Raw genomic sequence first — 21,169 nt, forward strand, 5'->3', positions numbered from 1 at the left:
CACTCGACACAGATGCTCCCAAAGTTCGTCGTCTGTGAGATAAATGTCATCCACATAAGAACAAGCATCTGGGTCGACCCTCTCCAACAGAGAGACTATGCAGGCGGAAAACACTCCAGGACTATTCTTATAGCCCATCGGGAGACGCCGAAACATTTTTTGCACACCGCCGCATGTGAAGGAGGTCCATTGGGAACTTAGACCATCCAATCTATGGGCATAAAAACCATTGGAAATGTCAAGCGTGGGTTTGAACCGCTTACGCACAAGACTAATCACAAGGGCAGAGCCGTGGATGTTCTGTACTGCACAGTTACGGCAATGCGAGTTCAAATGCCGGTAATCCAAAACCAAACGATATGAGCCGTCCGGCTTGTTCACAGTAAAGAGGGGGTTATTCATCGATGACACACATGTTTCAATCACACCTTGATATTCCAATTGTTCAAGGATCGCCGCGACTGAAGCTTTGGCTTCACGTCGTATAGGATATTGAGGTTGAGGCTGCGGCTGAGACCGTAAAGGAATCTCGTGGCATGGGGACAATTTATCCCAGCCACATTGATTGCGGTACACAGCCGGTGCAAGCGCAAGAGCCCACTCTTCTGCAAAGTGCAGCGCTTCCACTCTCGAAACAGTGCTCGCGAAACTGGGGAGGATTACCTCCTCCCACCAAAGGTGGGGGCCAGTCAGCCTCCGAAAGCAAAATGTCATACGTAGATGAAAGATTTTCCCAAAATACCCCTTTTATGGTACGCTGTATGTCACCTTCTATCAACAGGACAATTTCAAAAAGTCTATCAGGGGGAGCAACTCGTGTATCAGCTGTTTCAATTACAACATAAGTATCAGTCGCTGTCACCTTCAGTAGTGGACGGAGGGCCTCTCTCACTATGGTAATCTCCGCCGCGCTCTCCAGCAAGGTCAGAGCCCACGTCAGATTCCGAAGCCGCGTTCTCACAATCTAGGGCATATCGATGCGCCGTTAAGGCAGCGACTTTCTTCTTGGCAAACTGCGGTCTCTTGGGCATAGAGCCCTCCTGCTTGTCTGCGCCGTTGCGCGGGCGGGGCTGGTCAAGTCCTTGCTGGCCACCCCGGCCCCTGCCGCCCCCTCCACCACCGGTTGACGGGGCCGATGAGTCCTGAAAGGAACGAGGAGAGCATTGTTCAGAAGCCTGAAAACGATCAGGAGATTTAATCATCGCGCGGTCGCGCAAATCATAAACACGTTCCGACTGCGCAGGCAACGGAGACGCAGGGCGAGAAGTCTGAGCCTGTTGTTGTTGTTGCTTACCCTGTTTCTGTTTTTTAGGTCAATTTTGTTTTTTATTGGGATTGGGCTGAACCGCCGCTACCGAAGATTGTCCCTGGGGCTGCTTTTTCTCTTTATCAGAAAAAGGCTTACGACCCTTGGCATTGCGGCCAACCGTTTTATAAGCCGCCACAATTATCTTCGCTAACTGTAGGGGTTTCTCGGGATCGGGAATCACCTTTAATGCGTTAGCCACCGGAATGAAAGTTCACCGCATCCCCCTTAACATTCGCAAGGATCAGATCGCAAACCATATCAAAGGTGCCACACAGGCGCATACCCAACTCAACCGCAGACTCCGGCCCGTGATCATCTTGAACACGTTTAAGGACCGTAGACAGATTGGACACAGACGGGGTGCCATAGCACCTCGAATAGACCGCTGCAAAAGTCTTACCCCAGGTCTCACAGTCAACAAGCTCAGGGGCCAAATCTTTCGGTAAACTAAGCGTTAGAATCCGGTGCTTTTCACCAGGAGTCGTATTAGGAAACACAGCCTCCAGCTGGTCAAATTTCTCGGCAAGCCAGAAAGGAAAATCATCCTTATCCTGGGGCTTCTTGCCCATTACGGAATTCACCATGACAGGACTGATTTTCAAACTAGCCTGTCCTGCCGGAAGGGCTGCACCTCTAGGGGCTGCCCCTTGAACATTACGACTTGTGTAATGTACAAGGGCTCTAATCACGGCAATAGCGACTACATGAAGTCGCCTAAGTTCACCCACGTTACAATTGCCGTGATTAGGGTGAGGAGTAAATCCAGCCAAAGCGGGCCAATTTGCGCCCGGAATGGACAAAGGACCTAATCTCGGAGCGGTTAAAGAGTGGGGTAGGGCGCCACCAAACCAAACTCCATGCTGCCAAACATCGATAGATACTTCCTGTGCTCTGTACGGAGCATATTCAGCAGGTACAGGTGACGCAGTGTACGAGTGGAACACACCAGTATTTGCGTCCACCGCCGGAAATGTCACCCACGAATAAAACAGTTCGTATGGGTAAGCATGTTCCGCACTCACCACCAAAACCACAGCCAAGCCTGTCAAAGGAACATCATAAGCCCGCAAATGATCACGCACCGCAATGCGACTATGCAGCGGGATGTCCACGGCTTGTGCCATGACAGCACAGGAATGGAAACAACAAAGCAAACTTTGTAGCACAACTGGGTACTAATTCAAGGAAACCGTTTCAGATAGATTCAAGCTTGAAAAGACCTATTTTAAAAATAGGTAGGTTTTTCCGACACCTCCGCTTACCGGAAACGGCAATGAAGGGGTTAAGGTTTGAATGATATACTACTCGAGTGTCATGATATAAGACCACCAACGTATGGGCGCCATGTAGCAGGGATTCCGTTCTCTTACAGTACTGCACATAGAGATCAGGAACCTCAGTGAATTAGGGTGACCCAAAACTCACCTCAGTATCCAAAATCCCCTTACCTAGCTAGCTACAGTGTCTCATTGGTCATAACAAACTCCCAATGACTTAGACAAACCAGAACATGAACTTAGGTTACCTCAGGTATCGTGGAACACATGAACACTCTTTCGCTCTATAATCATTTCAAACCAAAACGTGGAGTAAAAGAGGACACGTGCAATTTTGAAATATTTATTATTCAATGCAAGGTTCTCAAACGCAGTATCTTATATAATACAAGAAGACATATTATAAAAAGCAGAGTTATCAGCATAGTCACTAATCCATAATAAGCAAACGGTGATAGCATATTATAATGCAAAAATCAATAGAAATTTGTATCACCTATTTCTCGCACTCCCTATTTAGCATACTATATTATATCTCAGAAGGTCTCATTTGGGTTTTAGCAGGGCGGGCCCATACCTCTAAATGTCAGGAGGAGAGGATCACATCATCTGCTACCAGCTCTCTGCATGCGAAGCACCATCAAGTGTGTTTTTGCATTTCTCAGTAACTCTATCTTAACCCCGCTTAGAGCCCAATGTTGGCAGCAACTGTATTTGTGTTATGTCTAATGGTGTGAGGATAGGACCTCCCAGCAACCTTGTGTTAGGTTATTCTTAGAGGGTTCAGCACTCACTGTTCAGACAGTGTACCAAGCATGACTGATATCAGAGCAATAACATATTATTCTCAAATAAATCACATCTTTCGTCTAGGTTGAAAGCTACAATAACAATTATGTGTCGTGTACAAACTGAAGCCAAAGGAAAATATGTCGTTTAAACACTTAATAAACTCATGCTAACTTAACACAGTATATAGAAAGGTAGCATCTATATGACAATACTACTGTTGCTGCCTGTCCAGGCAAGAACTACAGTAGTCAGGAGCATTATTTTAAGCTGTCTAGACTACTGTAATGCCCTGCTTCTGGAATCCCCGGGGTATTTGATTGCCAGACTCCAGAGTGTCCAGACAGCTGCAGCCAAGCTTGTGCTGAGCTGCCCAGGTCGCTCCTCGACAACACAGGCTTTAGCGGAGCTTCATTGGCTCCCAGTGGCGCAAAGGATTTTGTTTAAATCCTTGTGCGTAACGTTTAAAGCACAGCATGGACAAGGACCAAAGCCGATCCAAGCCAGATTTTAATGGTACGTACCCACTCGCAACCTTCGCTCTGCATCTGCCTATTCGGTCAGGATACCAAGGACAAAGAGAGCAACTATGGGGGGGAAGAGCCTTTAGTGTGGCGGCTGCCCGCCTTTGGAACAGCCTTCCCTTGGAAATTAGGAGCACACAGAACCTAATGCTGTTCTGCAAGAAAGTAAAGACCTGGCTCTTTCCCAAAGTTTGCTCCCTGACTCTTTAACTCTATATCAGTGGCGCCCATCTAGTTTATCTGTTTAGTATTCTGGTCCTTTTTTTTGCTGTCTCAGCGCCAGGATGCCCGCAGGGTTACAATGCGCTCTACAAATGGTAAAAAAAAAAAAATAGGAGATGCATATAGTCTGCATTGGGTATGCATTTCCACTGCTACCGCATCCGCATAGAATTCTGAGGAATACCAGCTTGACTGGGCTGAGTACATCTTAATCTCCCAGGACTGGGCCAGGAGAGTATGGTACCCAGAGCTCCTGAGCATATTCATGTGTTCTTCAATCTGCCTACCACTCAGGGGCGGCTGGTCCATAGGGGCGTTTGGGCAGCGCCCCACAAAAGAATCGGGCAACAGATGAACAGAAATGTAAGCAGACGAATTGACAGCTTACAATTCGTCTGTTTACATTTCCGGCCGCCGGTGCCTTCACTGGTGAAAGTGCACGTCACGCACAGTGCACGCAGGCAGAGACGAGCAGGAGTTTAGAAAATGCCTTGTCTGCGCATGTGAGAGAGGAGCGTTGCCCTTCACTCACATTCACAAACCATAAAGGTATGCTGCGCATGCCCAGTGTGGTGCAGGAGTTTGAAGATAGGCTCCTGCTAGGGCGGTGATGCGTTTTGCGCAAAGTCGCCCCATGCCCTATCAAATCCCGGGACAGAGTAAACAAGGTTCAGCCGCCCGGCCCCCGTCGCATCCAGTCTTCCTAATTGGCAAAAGAAAAGAGCGGGGACCCCACCCCACCCCCGCGCGTATCCCCCGAGTCATGCCGGCCGTGTTCTGTGTTGAATGTGTGCATGCAAATACAATATATGCTGCTGCATCTTTGTGTGAGCACTCTGAAGCCACGGCCAATGCTTGTATGTTATCTCCCATTACGTCTGGGCATTCACGAGACCACACGCCCCTCACACAGGTGCCCGCACCGAGCTGCACATTGCCCTTGTCTCTGCCCACACATCATACTAAGATACAAGCGTTTATTGGGCTGTAACAGAGGGGTTAAAAAGGGGGGCTGAAAAGGGTGATTTTACCACACAGGGGCTCTCTATGTTTAAGTGAATGTTTCTATGGTATGCCGCCATTGCCAGTGTTCGAATATGCGGCTGTCGGCTAGTGCTTAAACCACCGTGCCTAAAAAAATTAATGTGTGTCCGTCTGTAATGCAACTGGTGATCTAGTAAAGGCAAGCACTCCGGTAGCTTCGCCTTCGGGTCAAGTTAGCACTATATAAAATGCAGAGAAACATGTGGGGACCCCTAGACCACTACCTAACATCACATAAACCCCCATAGGCGCAGAATCCAGACAATACAGAAGGGACACACGTTCCTGAGTACCATGCACTCTCTCTATCGACCTCGGCCTCTAATCTCCCCCCTCCTCACTACTGTCCGGGGTTGGGAAAGAAATACCAACGAACAACGAAGCGTCGCAAAAGAGGAGGCATAAAAAAACGACCGACAGAACATGGACAATCGAACTATTACCACCATCCCCCCCCAGAGCTCCTTTCTTTCCCTCTTTACTTCCTTCTTCCGTCTCTGTTTTTCCGCTCACGTATATCCCATGCTCCATGTAAATATATATATTTTTTTACTCAATAAAAAATTACAGAAATTAATAAAATGCAGAGAAAAGAAAAACGAAAAAAACCTCCTTTGCACTACAAGATGGAAACTTTCCAAAGTTATTTTGTTCAAACTGCATGTGCCTCTAAATATGTATGTAAGGACGTGCTGGTGCAGATGATATCTGTACTTGCTCAGAACGTTTGTCTAGATATTAAAATCAAGCAGAGGGAGGCAGCCTCCCATCTCAGGCCCATCCGCACAAATAAATGGCATCAATTAGTCACAATTCATTCATGGTTTGATAAGCGGTTTGGTGCGGTGTGACTTTGTGACACCCAGACAGAGTCGAAAGGAGAATGCGCTTAGAATGGAATGGGGCTGGAAAGGGGCACAAGTGTTGCTTGCATATGTGTAATGCATGCTGAATAAACAGGCCCCTTCGACTGCAGGGACCACAGAGTCACCGTTCTTCCTGGAAATATGAATATGCTCTTCCTACCGTGAGCGTTAGACGGACCAGCAATCGGGCTTTGTTACCAGCAATCGGGCTTTGTTTTCATTACACCAATAAGTTTTTTTGTTTTTTATGTTAAACGCTGATCTTTTTTCTTCTTCACTGCTTTTTATGGTGACTGGAACCAAGCACCGGAAGTATGTATTCTGAGTGTTTTGCATTAGTATTTCCAACGGAGGAAGCCTCATGTTGTCCTTTAGACACGACACATAGGAGAGTACATTTGATATTGTTGGGGAAGGTTGCAGTTCGCACATTTTCTTATCATTTATGTTTTTGAAGCCACACAGCAAAGCTGGGAAGGCGGTCTATAGGTCCGGTTGTTGCCTTCAAATTAAGACACCATTATTGTAGTCTAATTTTCTCCTCTTCACTTTGTGTGACCTTGCGGAACTTACTTCAGCTTGGGGAGGAGGGGCAGTAGTGGATGCACTGAATACATACGGCAACAGAGCCATTGAGAGAAATAATTTGGCCCAGGGCCAGCTCCCTTTCACAATTACGTCTCGGCTGAATCTGCTGGAATATCTTTCATTAATTCACTTTTGAGCATTGGATTGCAGTTTGTAGTAACACCTGCTTTGTTGTGTTAGCTTTTGTGTTCAGTGTTTGCCAGCTTTTGATGCCACATATCAAGGACCTTGTGTCTCATACGTCTGGTAGGAAGGTTGAGATTGTACTGAGGTGGGGGTATTGGCTTGTGTGTGCCATTTTTCCTGATCCATTTCTTGTTACAACCTGTGCTTGCTTAAATTTTGATCTGTGTACCAGTGAAATGCAGAGACACAGGGTACAGGGATATGGGGCTCTTCCCGTTAGCCCTGACAATTGCTGCTGCTGATTCGCCGCACCACTTTCAAATGTCACCAGCCGCCACTGCTACCACTTCATGAGGGTCCTCAGCAACAGGTGAGGGTCCTGCACCTGAGTCTTTGTAACCTGCACTTCCATGCTTGGTGATTAAGTGGTGGCAGTGAAATGTGTTTAATTTGCCAGCTAAAGTAGTCAGTATCATCATTGCAGCCCGACGCCCTTCAACAAAGTCCATCTTTGTTGGGCAGTGGGTAAAATTTGCTGCCTGGTGTGATGCTCGTCCTACCAACACTTGACAGTGAACACTGGCGATCTGATAGAGACTTCTGGATGCAGATTCCTTAACCTAGAATTATCCCCAGGCGTCAGACTGGATCTGGAAATCTTTCGTGAGCAGTACCCCTGCACGCTGTAGGTCGCATCGTTTGGCTTCCCGTGGTGCTGTTGGCACCGTCTGTGCTGGAAATGAAGCACTGCCTATATAGGTGCCACCCAGGCGTGCTGGCATCAGTTCTTTTCTTTCCGTGCCAGTCAGTACAGATCCGAGAAGAGCTACCTACCCCTTAGTCATTTTGACTACCTTTTTTAATGTTTTGACAACTCCTTTTGAGTATATCCTCTTGGTGTGGCATTAAAATATTATCTAGGATGGCTGGTTTAAGCCAGGCGTTAAGCCATGTGGCGCCTGTTGCTGACAGATGTTGTTGATGGACCCGCACCTTGTTTGCCTTTAGTGCCTCGAGCCAGACCACAACCTGAAGGCCTGTTCTGACTTCCATGCTATGCACCTGAAGGACTTGAGGGACCGATCCCTCAAGCTTCTAGCGACTCTATGCTGTGAGGATCAATAGGAAGTTCCCGGGAGTGGTCCTGGAGCCAGAGGTCACTGTCGCACTCTACGTTTTGGAGCCACTCAGGTAATTCCAAGCAGAAGTCAAAGTGTACTTCAACTTCTCCTCGTCTTTCGGCCGACGAGACAAGGGAGCGTCGCCACTCGAGGCCTGGCTCCACAGTTGAGCAGGCATTTGGGTTGGCTCTGCGCCACCCTGAGGTTCCATGAGCTGGAGTGACTCCGGCCCAGCTTTGAGAATTCTATGAGACCATGCTCCTCATTTTTGGGTGACCCGTCCTCGACGGCGTGCTTTTGGACCTGAGAGGTTTGGCAGGGGCCCCTTCTGGATCCATGGATGGTGGAGGCTTCTGACCAGTCGGGCCTCAGGGATCCACAGATGGATCCGGACCAGCACTAGTCTTACCATCCCGACCTTTCCCTTTGCCTGTCCTGGGGCCGACGCTCCTTTGCCCATCCTCATCCCTAACTCGGAGAGGGAGCCGGAGGGGCGGCATCCAATGCCGACTCAAGCACCGGCTGGCGCCATGCCAGGCAGTCCAGAGAGAGAGCCACATTCCTATGAGCTGGGACTTAGGGAGGACTGGGACCTGAAACCTGAAGAATACCAGCCTTATGTAGACCCTATGGACTGGTGTGTGGAACTGGGTGACGCCAATGGACTGGACACCTCTCCAGATGCTGGTATGCTTTGTCCCCTACCATGACTATGGAGGAGGGAGCTTAATTTGAAGGCTGCTGAGGTCCTTGACCTTATATTGCCCTCTGTGGCAATCAAGACTAACGTCTTTACAGAAGTGCTTCAGCCGGGAGTGTCACCATCAGAACCATGCCTCCCTTTCAATGAGGCATTTACTGATGTCCTGCTTGGGACTTGGTCCAAGTCCTGCACAGTGGCTCCTGTACACAGGTTTACTGCCCACCGCCACAGCCCCGCTCCAGGGGACCCAAACGCCTCCATCGCTCTCGACCCTAAAAGGGTTTTGAACTTTTATGTTGGTTGCCCAAAAGATCATCGTGTGGATAATCTTCTCTTTGGAGAATTCTTTGGAGCAAAGAAAGGGAAGGCTGTGTAGTGTAGTTCCTATTTTCCCTATAGGCCCTGCGCATTGGAATATCATAAACAGCAGTGTAGACGTAGGACTGCGGTCTTCTAGGTCTCTACTGACTATGTTAGACTTAATTTAGGTTTGCGCCAGCTAGCTCAGAGGTCACTGGAAACTTTCTTGACTGAATAGGAAGTGATCAGCTTCCCTGGCTCAGACAAGACAACTTTGCTCCTCAGAATAAGAGTCAATCTCTAGAGTCGTGTGAAACAATAGACAGCTATTTCACTCAGTCAGTTGTGCAGATTTACTTTCACCAGGATGCAGAGAATAGAGAGACGGGCGTTTTCAATAAAAGATATTTTTTATTGAGCAGTCTTTCTTCTCATGCAAAAGAAATGAATTGCCACAATTGCAAGACTTGTTATTATGAAAAGTGCGTACAGTAAAAGGAGTATTACGAAATAATCTTGTAAAAGCATTGATATGGTTTCTTAGCCATAAGATAGTTAAAATGAATAAAATATATACATTTATATATACATTAGCTAACAACCTCAACTGGTGCTTCTAATTACGCCTACCCCGGTGTACCAGACCTAAGCCTAATACATGGGAGGGAGTAAGTAAGTAGCAGTTTAAGTTAAGTTGGTTTTGCCAAGTGTTTGTTTCAAGAATTCTCTCTAAGGGTTTAGTCAGCACCGTACCTCTGGAATAGAATGCAGGAGGTCTGGTATGTCCTCTCAGGACCCGATATCCCAGTCACCCGCAAGGGTAGGCTGGAAACGCCGGAGCTGGATTTTCTCGGCAGGAGAAAAGACAGCGTCTTTCTCAGCGCATCAAGGAGGAGGGGCAGCGTCCGTGGGCTTCTCGCATCTGCTGGGCTCTCTGCAAGGGGACAGTTGTTCTGCTCCAGTATTCACCACCACCGTGTGCTTGCTTAAGGCAACGTTGGTATATTTATACCTGAAAGGTGCCGAGTTTGACGTAAGTTTTTGGACATAAGACGTCAATAAAGATGTCACTAAGAACTGGTCGTTCTTACAGTGCTCGCAGGAGTTCTATTACTAATCAAAACAAAGCAAACTGGGCTTTCCCAGGTTGCTGGGGGGTTTGAGATGTCGAAAGAACTCGGTGTGCTATCTAGGAATCTAAGGAAGTGGCTTCTGCTGTGTCATGGACTGTCATGAGCTGCAGAGACGAGTTACTGAAATATGGCTCTGATCGTTATGCCAATGTAGGGATATGTATTGATTATAGCCGTATAGGGGCATGAGGTCGCAATATTGATCGGGTTCCTAGATAAAACACAACAGCTGAGCAAAAGGGGACCCTTTTGAGGTTGGTACTCTGCATAAAAATCTGTGCTAGGTGTTGGCCGGGAAGAAACCTCATGAAAATCTTTGTGCACATTCCATGAGAACCAAGGCCACTATAATAACAATGGTGAAGAGGGTGCCAGTGGTAGACATCTGCCAGGCCATGACACATGTTTGTGAAGCACTACTGCTTGACAGTAAGATCCACAAGGAAGGCCACTTTGTCTGTTCCCTCCTCCCTTATAAGAGGGTTTTTGGTCTGAGTCCACTCCGCAGAACCTCCACCTTCTGGGAGGTAATACTATTATATTTATTCTAAAGGTTAGACATCTACAGTGAGAAGTATCCATCAGAAGAACAAGTTAACTTACAATTGGCATCCCTCTTTTTGGTGGATAGTCTATAAAATCGCAGATTCCTCACTGCCCTCCCACCTCCTTTTTCTGGGGAGTGGAATCCTGAACATCATGATAAAATTTCAAGTTAGAGTTTGACACACTGTCCCCTACAATCTGTTTCAGTGCTCCACATCTGAAGGTGCGGAAGGTTGAAGATTATAAAACTGGCATTACTGCACAGATGTGGTGCTTTTACACGGCTTTGCTCCATTACTTCCAGAGTGGGCATACGGAGTCCCTGCGGAGCCACTTGTTGCTACCTGCTTAGTGTGCCCCAGATCCAGTCTGAAGTATAGGGATATGCTAAATGGGGGGAATCTGATGTTCTTCAGAGTATCAATCAGAAAGAGCATTACCGTAGATAATTAAGTTGTTCCTTAGGTGCAACATGAGCAGGAGTGCAGAAACACTTTAGGTGAAAAAAAGGTTTAGGTGCAAAAGCACATTTTGGTACAAAAATAATTCCTAATTCCTCAGACATGTGAAAGCACTTTTAGCAGCACAGATGGAATTTTGTGACAGTTAGATGTACAGTAACAAACTGTGGCACATGAGCAGGTTGTACAAACACTTCCTCCTTATTCTTTTTGCCACTTTCTGCTTCTTACCTTGACTTTAGCAATCTTAGCGCCAGGATAACAGTCTGTACACAATGCGCTCTATAATTATACCATACAAATACTTGTTATAGCAAATATTATTTTTAGGTGCAATGTCACATTTCGGTATACCGTCAGAATGAAAGGACAAGTGGCTAGGAATAAATTATACGTGGAACGCATTTAGGCACCAAATCATCTTTGATGCAGCTTCTGCAAGAATGTGGAATCATTTTTAGGTACAAAAACACCTTTAAAAGAAAAGTACCACGTTCAGGTTAAAAATTACAATTCTGTTCAAATCACTCATGCTGCAAAGCGTAATATCCCATTTAGGTTCAAAATCATTGAATACAGGAGAAATGAGGTAGTCACTGTAGGTGGAAAAGGTAGGCATCCCCATAACATCACATTTGGTTGACAGCACACTGGGTACAAAATCACCCTTGTTTCATGATCAGCCCAAGTGTAGAAAACGTGTAAGATGTAAGAGCACAAACCACATTTAGGTGTAAAATCTTGTTGAGGTCAAAAATTTAATTTTGATGTACAATCACGCTAGGTGTGAAGTAAGCAGCATTATGGAATCAAATTTACATTTGGTAGTTTCAGATTTATTTCCAAAATCAGATTGGGGGAAAGTCATTCCTGGACCTGGTGCAACATAAACAGGAGTGTTTGATCACTTTTATGATCTCAAATGTGCCCCTTAGTTGCGGGGGAATGCTCACTTTGCTGATACTGCACTTCAGATAAGAAGCACTCTTACATTCTCCTCAACTAAAATGTTAACAACGCTTTCATCAAGCAGTGCTTGAAGAGGGCGAAACCAAAGAAACCAATGACAAAAGGTGGGTGACTCAAAGCACTTCTCTGTATTAAATGTTCATGCTATGGACTGGGAAAGACCATAGATTGGACCCAGCCTGCTATCTCATTTCTCCCCTCGATATACACTGCAAGATTGATGGTAAGTGTAAGAAATTGGGCCACTGGTTGAAGGGGTGAAATCCTACTCGAGCAGGAACCACATGCCGTGTCTGTGGGGAGTCACAAACAAAGCATAAATTAACCTGTGCTCAACCCTCGGGTTGCTTGGTACAAAGCAGTCAGGCTTAACTCAAAGGAAATATGTAAAGAGCTTGTGCAACACCTCCAACAGTAACACAGTGACAACACACCACAAAAGGATCCCACACCAGATTAAAAAACCAGAGTCGTTTTAAATAAATAAAACAGGATCAAAAATCCAACCAGTATAACTAGAGATATGCAATGTTTAAGTTTTCAGTGAAAATAGCACCAAATGCACAAAGTGCCAATTGTAGATATCTGATCACGCCGGACCTTAACAAAGTGACAAATTCAGGCCGACCGTGATGGGGTGCAGTCCGGCTACAAGGACCCAGTTAGGCTCACTGAACAAGCATTGCAAGATCCCATGTCGAGGGTGAGTCGCCCAACCAAGATGATGTCGGGTGTGAGGAGTTGCGAGGCTGCGATTGCGGTCCTGTGTCATCATAAAGGATCCTGTTGGTGAGAGCTTGTGATGTGAAGTCCGGCATCGAGAATTCATTGCGCTTTTGAGGCAATTTGTCGTTTCCAAAAAGCTGTGAGGCTGTGATGCATGAACCTGATCGTCGCTGAGGCTGCTGTCGATGAGAGATTTGTAATGTGAAGGCTTGCGTCAGAAAAGTGCCAATTCCGATGCGGGCTGCAAGGTTGATGAGGAGTCCTTCAGTCAAGAGAACCCTTGCTTTGGAGGCAATAAGCCGGTTCTGCCCAGGGTTGTGCTGTGCAGCAGAGGACACGCATTGGTTTTGCTAGGTACACAGATGGGCTGGCAGAGCACCTTTAGGCCCACTTCCAAGGGTCCAGGACTGGGGCTGCACCACTTGGCCGGGTAGGTCTCCCAGATTGCAGAGTCCAGGTGCTGGGTTCAAGGTTGATGGAGCCTTCTGTCCCTGAGGCTGTAGTCAGGAGGCCAGCCAATTAGCCTTTGGAGTCCCTCTGGGGTTCAACAGATGCGGATCCAGTCCTTCTCACACAGGCAAGAGGGCAGCAGGCAACACCTCAGCACACCAAAGCAGTAGTCCAGCAGAGCAGCAATCCAGCTGAGTGGCAGTCCTTTCAGCAGCACAGCCATCCTTCTTCTCGAAGAGTATCCACAGATCCGTAAGTGTTCTGAAGAGTTAGTGTCTGAGGTCCAATATTTATCCCTGGTCCTTCCTTTTAAGTGGGATAAACTTCTATAGGTTCCCCTTGAAGTGAACAGGCTTCCTGGCTCCCCTGTTCTGCCTCCAGACTAACTACAAGGGGGGTATGCAGCCCTCTGTGTGGCGGGATGACCCAGCCTATACAAATGTAAGTAGGGCTGTGCTAAGCTCCACCCTCCCATCCTGCCATTGATGGTCCATCCAGGTACACCTAAACTCTCTATTGTATGTGGATGTCAAGGAGGAATACACAAACTTAACTGTCAGCAACACTCAGTGATGTGGCCCAGAGTCAGGTTACAGGTACTAAATGGCCAACGGCAGGAAAATGCCAACTTTCTTAGTGTCATTCTCAAAATGATAATTAAGGCTCCCTGTTTTCTGTTTTAAACTGATTTTTACAGATAAATACAGACAGAAAACCATGTATTTTCTTGTCTATTTATTTTTAAATGTGGATAAAAACGGAAATTGAGTGCTTTTTGAGTGATTCTAAATACACTTTTCCATGACTGCCAGGCCAATAACAGTGTGAATGGATATGTAAGGGGGTTAAAAAGGAAAGGAAGTTTAGTAAAGAGGCTTAAACAGCAGTAGCTATGCACAAGGATGATACTGAAATGTCAATTTTTTCATATAAGTGCACTGATTTATCTTCTGCCGGTGTTCACTTCACTGAAACCTGGCAGGCATTCAAGCATTACTACATATTTATTGGTTAAATTAATGTGGGAATATATACGTTAGAGCTTTACTTTTTTAACAAGACATATAATAAATATCGATAAATACAGATAAAGTTGACAAAATAAATATAGATAAATACAGACGGAAATGATAAAAAATAAATACCATAAAACCGGGAGCCCTGATTATAATTTAAAATCGGACTTTACCATAAGAGAGGATTTTTCATTACAATTCCAAAGACACATAACATGAACTGGATGCCTGATTCCAGTTGGAAATTACATATTATATGTAATGCGGTAACTCCAATGTTATCCTATGGGAGAGGCGGCCTTGCAGTAGTGAAAACCGAATTTAAGAGTTTTTTAATACCAAGACATGTAAAATTTAAAATTACGTGTCGTACTGTTTACATGTAGACTGTTTAGAGCCTACCATAGGAGTGGCTTATATGTATTAAAAGGGAAGGTTTTGGGCTTGGCAAAAATGTTTATTTTGCCAAGTCAAAATAGCATTTTAAAACTGCACGCATAGACCGCAATGGCATGCCAGAGACATGTTTAAAGGACTACTTAAATGGGTGGCACAATAAGTGCTGCATGCCCACTAGTACCTTTTAATTTACAGGCCCTGGGTACATATAGTACCACTTTAATAGGGACCTCTAAGCAAATTAAATATGCCGATTGGGGATAAGCCATTGTTACCATGTTTCGAGGAGTGAGCACATGCTCTTTAGCATTGGTTAGCAGTGGTAAAGTGCACAGAGTCCTAAGGCCAGCAAAAACGAGTTCAGCCAAAAAGGAGTAAGGCAAAAGGTTTGGGGGAAGACCACCTGACGGGTCTAAAAGTAAGGTTTTATTGGTTTGCTCCATTAGTGGAGGGGAGTTGTCTGATGAAAGTGTTTCGCTTGGGTGAGGATTCACTATTGGTATCAAGTGTGCATCTCCTCCTGCTCTTATGTGCAGGTGGTGTGGTCATTATGGCGCTGGAGATGGCGATGCCTGCACTGCTACAGACACTAGAGACCTTAAACGGATAATGGAGAGGGAGGCTGTCCGAGCTTCTGAAGTGAAAGCAAAACCATCTACTGTTATGTGGGGCAGACCTCTGGGGAAGAGTCTGAACTAAATAGTTGGTAAGCACAGAGAATCGGTTGTTGGAGTCTGTTGGTGGTAGGAAGAAGGACCCAGCTCATTACCCTGAGAGGAGAGCTACTAGTAAGCTCAGTTTAGGCCGGTCTTAAGCCCTTTGCATTTTGGATGAGACTGTGGAAATTGTGCAGTCTCTGTGCTGAACAAGAAGGTTGGAAAAGGGTGGTACTGTCCGATTGGTTACGGCAAGTTAAGGCCAGACTGATGGAGTTTTTATTTCGTTTTGTAAATAATAAGCACCCCAGGGCCTTTCACAAAAACATGTAATATTGACATAGGGCAGTGAGGCCTACAATTTGGAAAGAGGTCTCCCTGAAACAGGAACAATTCAAATGACTATGGAATTCTTTGAGGTCAAGCTTATTTTTGGATTGGAGGATCTAGTGTCAATGTGCCTGGCCAAGGTGTAGAGGTGATATGTGAAACTGAGGCTGCCCAGTTGCCCTTTGATTCAGAGAGGCAAATAGGGTTAATCTGTTTTAGAAAAGAGGGCATATGTCTCTGTATAAGTGTGTCCTTATATTCCCATATGCATTTTTGCTTTTGGCGTTAGCAAAGAACTTTTCATTGTAATTATAATAAAATATCATCCCTCATCTATGTTAGCCCATTTAGAAGTGAACGCCCTAATGGGCAGGCAGCCGTGTCTCAGTTGGGTGTATAATTTCCTCGCAAGGGGAGGTTGCACTACATCTAAGAATTCCTCCCTCTGGAAATCGACTTTTACTAACAGAAACGCAGCAGAGAGCCTGCCCAGAGTTGTCGAGCACTGTAATGCATGGGTGTTTTGATACCTCACATGGGCCAGCAACTCTGACCTAAGTATCCTCGGGCAGCTCAGCTCGGGGGTCTCCCATAGCTGAGGCAAACCTGCGTAATAGGAAAGAGCCTTGATGTGGGATAACCAAGGAATGTTTTTGTTCTTTATTTGTCCCAAAACCTCAAGAAATTCCGCTCTATGGGCTGAAAACTCGGGTACAGACCAGAGCCTTCTCCAGTAGAGCATGGGTCGTGCAGCTACCAATTCCTTAATGGACTCCAGGCCCAAATCTAGTCGCAGGGGTGTAAGCGGTGTACTTTGAGGTAGGCCCACCAAATTTCTCATAAAGGACTGCTCAACCTTTAAGAGGCTCAGTGTATTCTTGTGTCCCCAGAGTTCTGCGCCATATATGGCTGCTGTCCTGGCCTGGAGTCTATAGATCTCAAGGACGGGAGCAACAGGTTTAAAATCCGATGTTTTGTGGAGTTTACCAATACCCCCGATAGTCTGTGAGAGTCTCAGGGCAGATTTAGATACTTGGAGGCCCCAGTCAAAGTCTTCTGTCAACGTGACACCAAGGTAGACAAAGATTTTCACCCGTTCAAGGGGGATGCTGTTCAGAACAGGGTTAGGGCGGGTGTGCCTCGGGGGATTGAAGATCATAAACTTCGTTTTCTCCAAGTTTACCTCCAATCCCCGCGAGGCAAAGAAAATTACAAACCCATCCAAGACCCGCTGGATGCCCGTCGACGTTCGGGATAACAGCACAGTGTCATCCGCGAACATCAGAGCGGGCACCCGACCAGTATCTAACCAGGGAGCGTCATTATCCTTGACACCGTTTAAGGCATCCACCAGGCCATTGTTGTAAAGGCTGAATAGTGTTGGAGCCAGGACGCACCCCTGACGAACACCCATAGATACAGGGAAACGGGCCGAAAGGTCCCCATTCCTCCCACACCTAACCTGGGCATAGTTCCCTGCATGGAATCTAATTAAAACATCGAGTAGATAGGACGGGAGGCCCAATTCTTCCAACACCTCCACAATCTTTCCCTGGGCACAAGATCGAATGAGGCCCGCAGGTCCACAAAAACAAGGTAGAGGCTGCCACCCTCTACTCTTGCAGTTTTCCAGTTTTTCATCTTTTTTTCCTTTAGTGAGGGGCCCTGCAGCTACCCAATGTTGCTTTTTGACTGTTCATATGTCTTAAGTATAAAATAGTCACCGAGGCTTGAACATGTGTTTGTGAATGCAGCCACATGCTTGGTAAGCCATCTTTGAATATTTTTTTCTTTTATAAAAAAACATTGAACGATGGCTGCATGTGGCCACATACCGCATACGCAGCTCTCTTACAAATGTAAAAAGTATTCAAACATGGCTTCCCTTGGGTATGTATTCCTGTGCAGGCGTAGGCAGCCGTGTTTTTAAGTTGGCTGTCTATGCATACAAATGCGTGCACATGCATGTATTCACGTTGGGGCTATGTTTGCATGGATTTTGTAATAAAATTTTACTAAACCATTTACAAACAAAATAGGCATGAACAGTGCCAAACATTTTTGGCTTTGCCAGTGCTTTTTCCCTTTCTTGTCTTCTCTACAGCAGTCGAGGAGGTCTTTGCCCGAGCTATGTAGAGCATTGTGCTGACTCAGCCTTACTACGCCAGGGGTCAGGGTGGCACTAGCCCAAGGGTCCAGGTGGCACTAGACCAGCGGGTCAGGGTGGCACTAGCCCAAGGGTCAGGGTGGCACTAGACCAGCGGGTCAGGGTGGCAGTAGCCCTGGGGTTCAGGGTGGCAGTAGCCCTGGGGTTCAGGGTGGCAGTAGCCCAAGGGGGTCAGGGTGGCATGGCCCACGGGGTCAGAGTGACACTAGCCCAGGGGTCAGGGTGGAACCAGCCCAGTGGGTCAGCGTGGCAGACTAGGGGTTCAGGGTGGCAGACCAGGGGTTTTATGGTGACAGTGGCCCTGAAGGTCAGGGTGGCACGACCTTATGTGCTTAGGGATAGAGGGGGTGTCTTGATGGGGGCAAAAGGTGAGCTCTCTTGATTCAAAGAATACTTTTGTCGTACATTTCCTTTATTTTGAGGATTGGGCCTAGAACGTGTATTTATAAAGTGTTTGGAACGGTTTTAATGCTAACTCTGTGTATATTTGTTTATAAAGAATTGTATTTTCGATTATTTGAGCAATCTTTGTCCCCTCCAAACAGAGTTTGTTATTGGTTGAACCCTATAAAGATTTCTTTGGAGCTTTTCCGTCGAGTTGTTGACGTCTTGCTAGCTTGGTCCCAGGAAATTAATCTTTAATAAAGCGGCATTATGCTAGTGCGACCGTATGGCAATATTTAAAATGGACATTTTCAGTTTAGTGCCAAGTTATTTACTAAGCTGAGAGGGATTTTGAGAAAAAAAATGTAAAGTGCTTAAGGCATCCATTACTTATAAAAAAAACCCTCTAAAAACAAAGAAGGGATTTTATGGGCATTCCAATCTTATTTTAAGACATTTGTGGCAAAGAGGATGGTGGGGAAGAGATGGTGGGGGAGGAAAACGTGTTCGGAATCTCTAACCTTCTAACACACTCATTTAAAGTATAGCGCTAAATCTTGGGGTAATGCTGTGATGCGTTACATCGCTGCTTCTGTGATGTGTGGTTACTACCCGGGGTTTGCATGAAATACGATAAAAGATGCGGCGTTGATATCGCATTTGGTGTTTTGTATGTCATTTTACATTTTTCTCTGCTGGTATTCATTCACAAGATTTCGATGACGTGATCTGGTATTACCGTATTTCTCCATCTGCAGGAATGGTTGAAATGTACGGTAATGAGTTTACAATTAAATGCATCTCTGATATTTCTTCAGTACTCGCTCAGAAGAACATACGTGTGAACTAAACATGATTTTTCTCAATAAGCTGTGTTTATAATTTCCTTAGCTTGAAACAAAAATATCTTTAAGATGCCAGCGCACGTTAACATTGCTTACTGTCCAGCCTCCCACAATACCGTAATCTCTTGTGAAGTCTGGGGTCGGAGTGTAAGTCAGGTGGGCCAGGAGACCTCCTGATTCAAACTCAGAGGGCTGAAGGGGAGCTGGCGGCGATCCATGAGAGAGAGAGAGAGAGAGAGAGAGAGAGAGAGAGAGAGAGAGAGAGAGAGAGAGAGAGACTTCTATCCCAGGAGGAGCTACGGCTAGGACGGTCGATCTCAAATCTGGGGAACTGGGTTGAGTCTCGGCAGGGACGCTTAACATCCTGTGCCTGTGATTCGGGGCAAATCACTTGGGGGCATATTCTTAAGAACGTGTGATAACCATCGCAAAAGTAACTTAACACAACTTCCAACATCGCAGTCTATCGTGGGAAAATTACGCTGTGTTAACAAAGCATTCTCAACACGGCGGCGGTACCATGCGATAGTCACCAGATAACGCTTCAAATGACCATGTTCAAATCAACGCCACGGCGCAAAAATGCAAAACACAATAAATCTTGCGATGAGGCCAATCGCGGTACAAAAAGCCGCGAAAATCAGCGACAGGCCTGCAAATCCCACGCATCTGGTGGGAAAATGCACTATAAAAGCTACAGAAACAACACACCAGAAACAATCCAAGGCGCGTAGCAACATGGATGCACCCTAACCGAGCAGAGAGGCAAACGCGAACCCCACAATCCCCACAGACCACCAGCAAGGAACAATGGGGGTGGGGAAGGCCCAGGAGAAAAGGGAAAGTAAGACGGGGTGCAGTCTGCAGCAAAACCAGATCTGCGTCACGGAGGTGACAGAACACTACCATCAACCAGGGCTTAATTTAAGCCGGAGCATGCCAGTGCTACCTAATTATCAGGGCCGGGTCTACAGTGAGTCACGCATTTGCATTAAGATGAAGTGCACCGTCACCGTCAGTAATTGATTTATTAAAATGAGTTGTGGCACTGGCACAGAGAGCGTGTGCTGTGCTGCTGCTGTGTAGTACCGTAAGTGCTGCTCAGCTGCTGTCAGTGTCACTTAGTTTAAGTTACCCGTAAAACACTTACTGTGTGTCTTAAATGGTGACGTGACTGACTGATTCTCAATTTCTCCTCACTCTTTCACTTCAAGATTTCCGGCCGCATGTGCAGATTTGGCAGTTGAATGCGCGCGCATTCGCTGCTTTAATGTTGCCACGGCACGCCCGTATCCACTGGTGGTTGATGAACAACACAACTACTTCAGCGCCGCCGTTCAAAGTAGAGGAAGTCCGCGGTACGTTGGACAACGTTGAGGTTGGTTAGTAGACATAGTACTGCAGCAGGGCAGGTGAGTGCGAGCGAGGCATGGCCTGGGGTAGGCTGGTGGCCTATAAATAAAGCTGCGCAGGTGAGGCAGATTCCCTGCTCATGTTCAAAGTTTCGGCAGCGTCTTCTCTCCTCCTCTCTACTCTGCCTCCTTGTCCTCTGGCTTTATTGATTAGCCACTGTCAGGGCTCTTCGGTGTCAGACGCACGTGCGTGCTTTTACGCAGGGCTTTGTAGCTTTAATGCACAACTTTGATTTCAATGGGTACTAAATGCTTCTTTCCGGCCCCCGCCTGCCCTGTTGTCTTGTGAAAGAGATGCAGTGACGTGTGGATTAGCAACTTCTGAGGGAAGATGTTGTGTTGGTTACTGCTGGTCTGTCTCTATTATGGATCTTTCATTATTAGAATGTACATAGCGCTTCGAATAAGACATCTAGACTTCAAGCAGTTGTGTTTGAAAACTCAATAAATGCATCACACCCCGTGCCCCCCACCTACCCCCCTGCTCTGATTAACACATGGCCTGTTACCGATTATACTAAAGTCGCTCCCGCAGAGTACTATCCTTGCTCGGGGCGGGAATAATTAATGGCAACTGCTGCTGAATAAATTTGAGGGATTATGGGGTTCCTTTTTTTGTTTTCAGAGGTCAGTGCCTGGCTGAATACTTTAGATAAATGACTGGCCTCTGAACACAACCATCTCCATAACTCTTCCAACTACCACGTTACACTCACATTCGGCTCCGTGGTGCTAAGTTGTTTGTTGGGGGTGGAGGAAGGTAGTGTGTGGTGGCACTGTGGCGAGGGTGGGGGGGAGTGAGATGG

At 46.4% G+C, this 21,169-nt stretch overlaps 1 protein-coding gene across 1 annotated transcript in view; it reads left to right on the top strand.

Moving 5' to 3' along the window:
* KATNAL2 (katanin catalytic subunit A1 like 2) overlaps window positions 1-21,169 on the top strand; it is a 306,132-nt gene that overhangs the window by 220,616 nt on the left and 64,347 nt on the right. The window lies entirely within an intron of this gene.

The sequence above is a fragment of the Lissotriton vulgaris genome, chromosome 3_1 (genome assembly GCF_964263255.1).
Source record: "Lissotriton vulgaris chromosome 3_1, aLisVul1.2, whole genome shotgun sequence".
Taxonomy (NCBI): Eukaryota; Metazoa; Chordata; class Amphibia; order Caudata; family Salamandridae; genus Lissotriton; species Lissotriton vulgaris.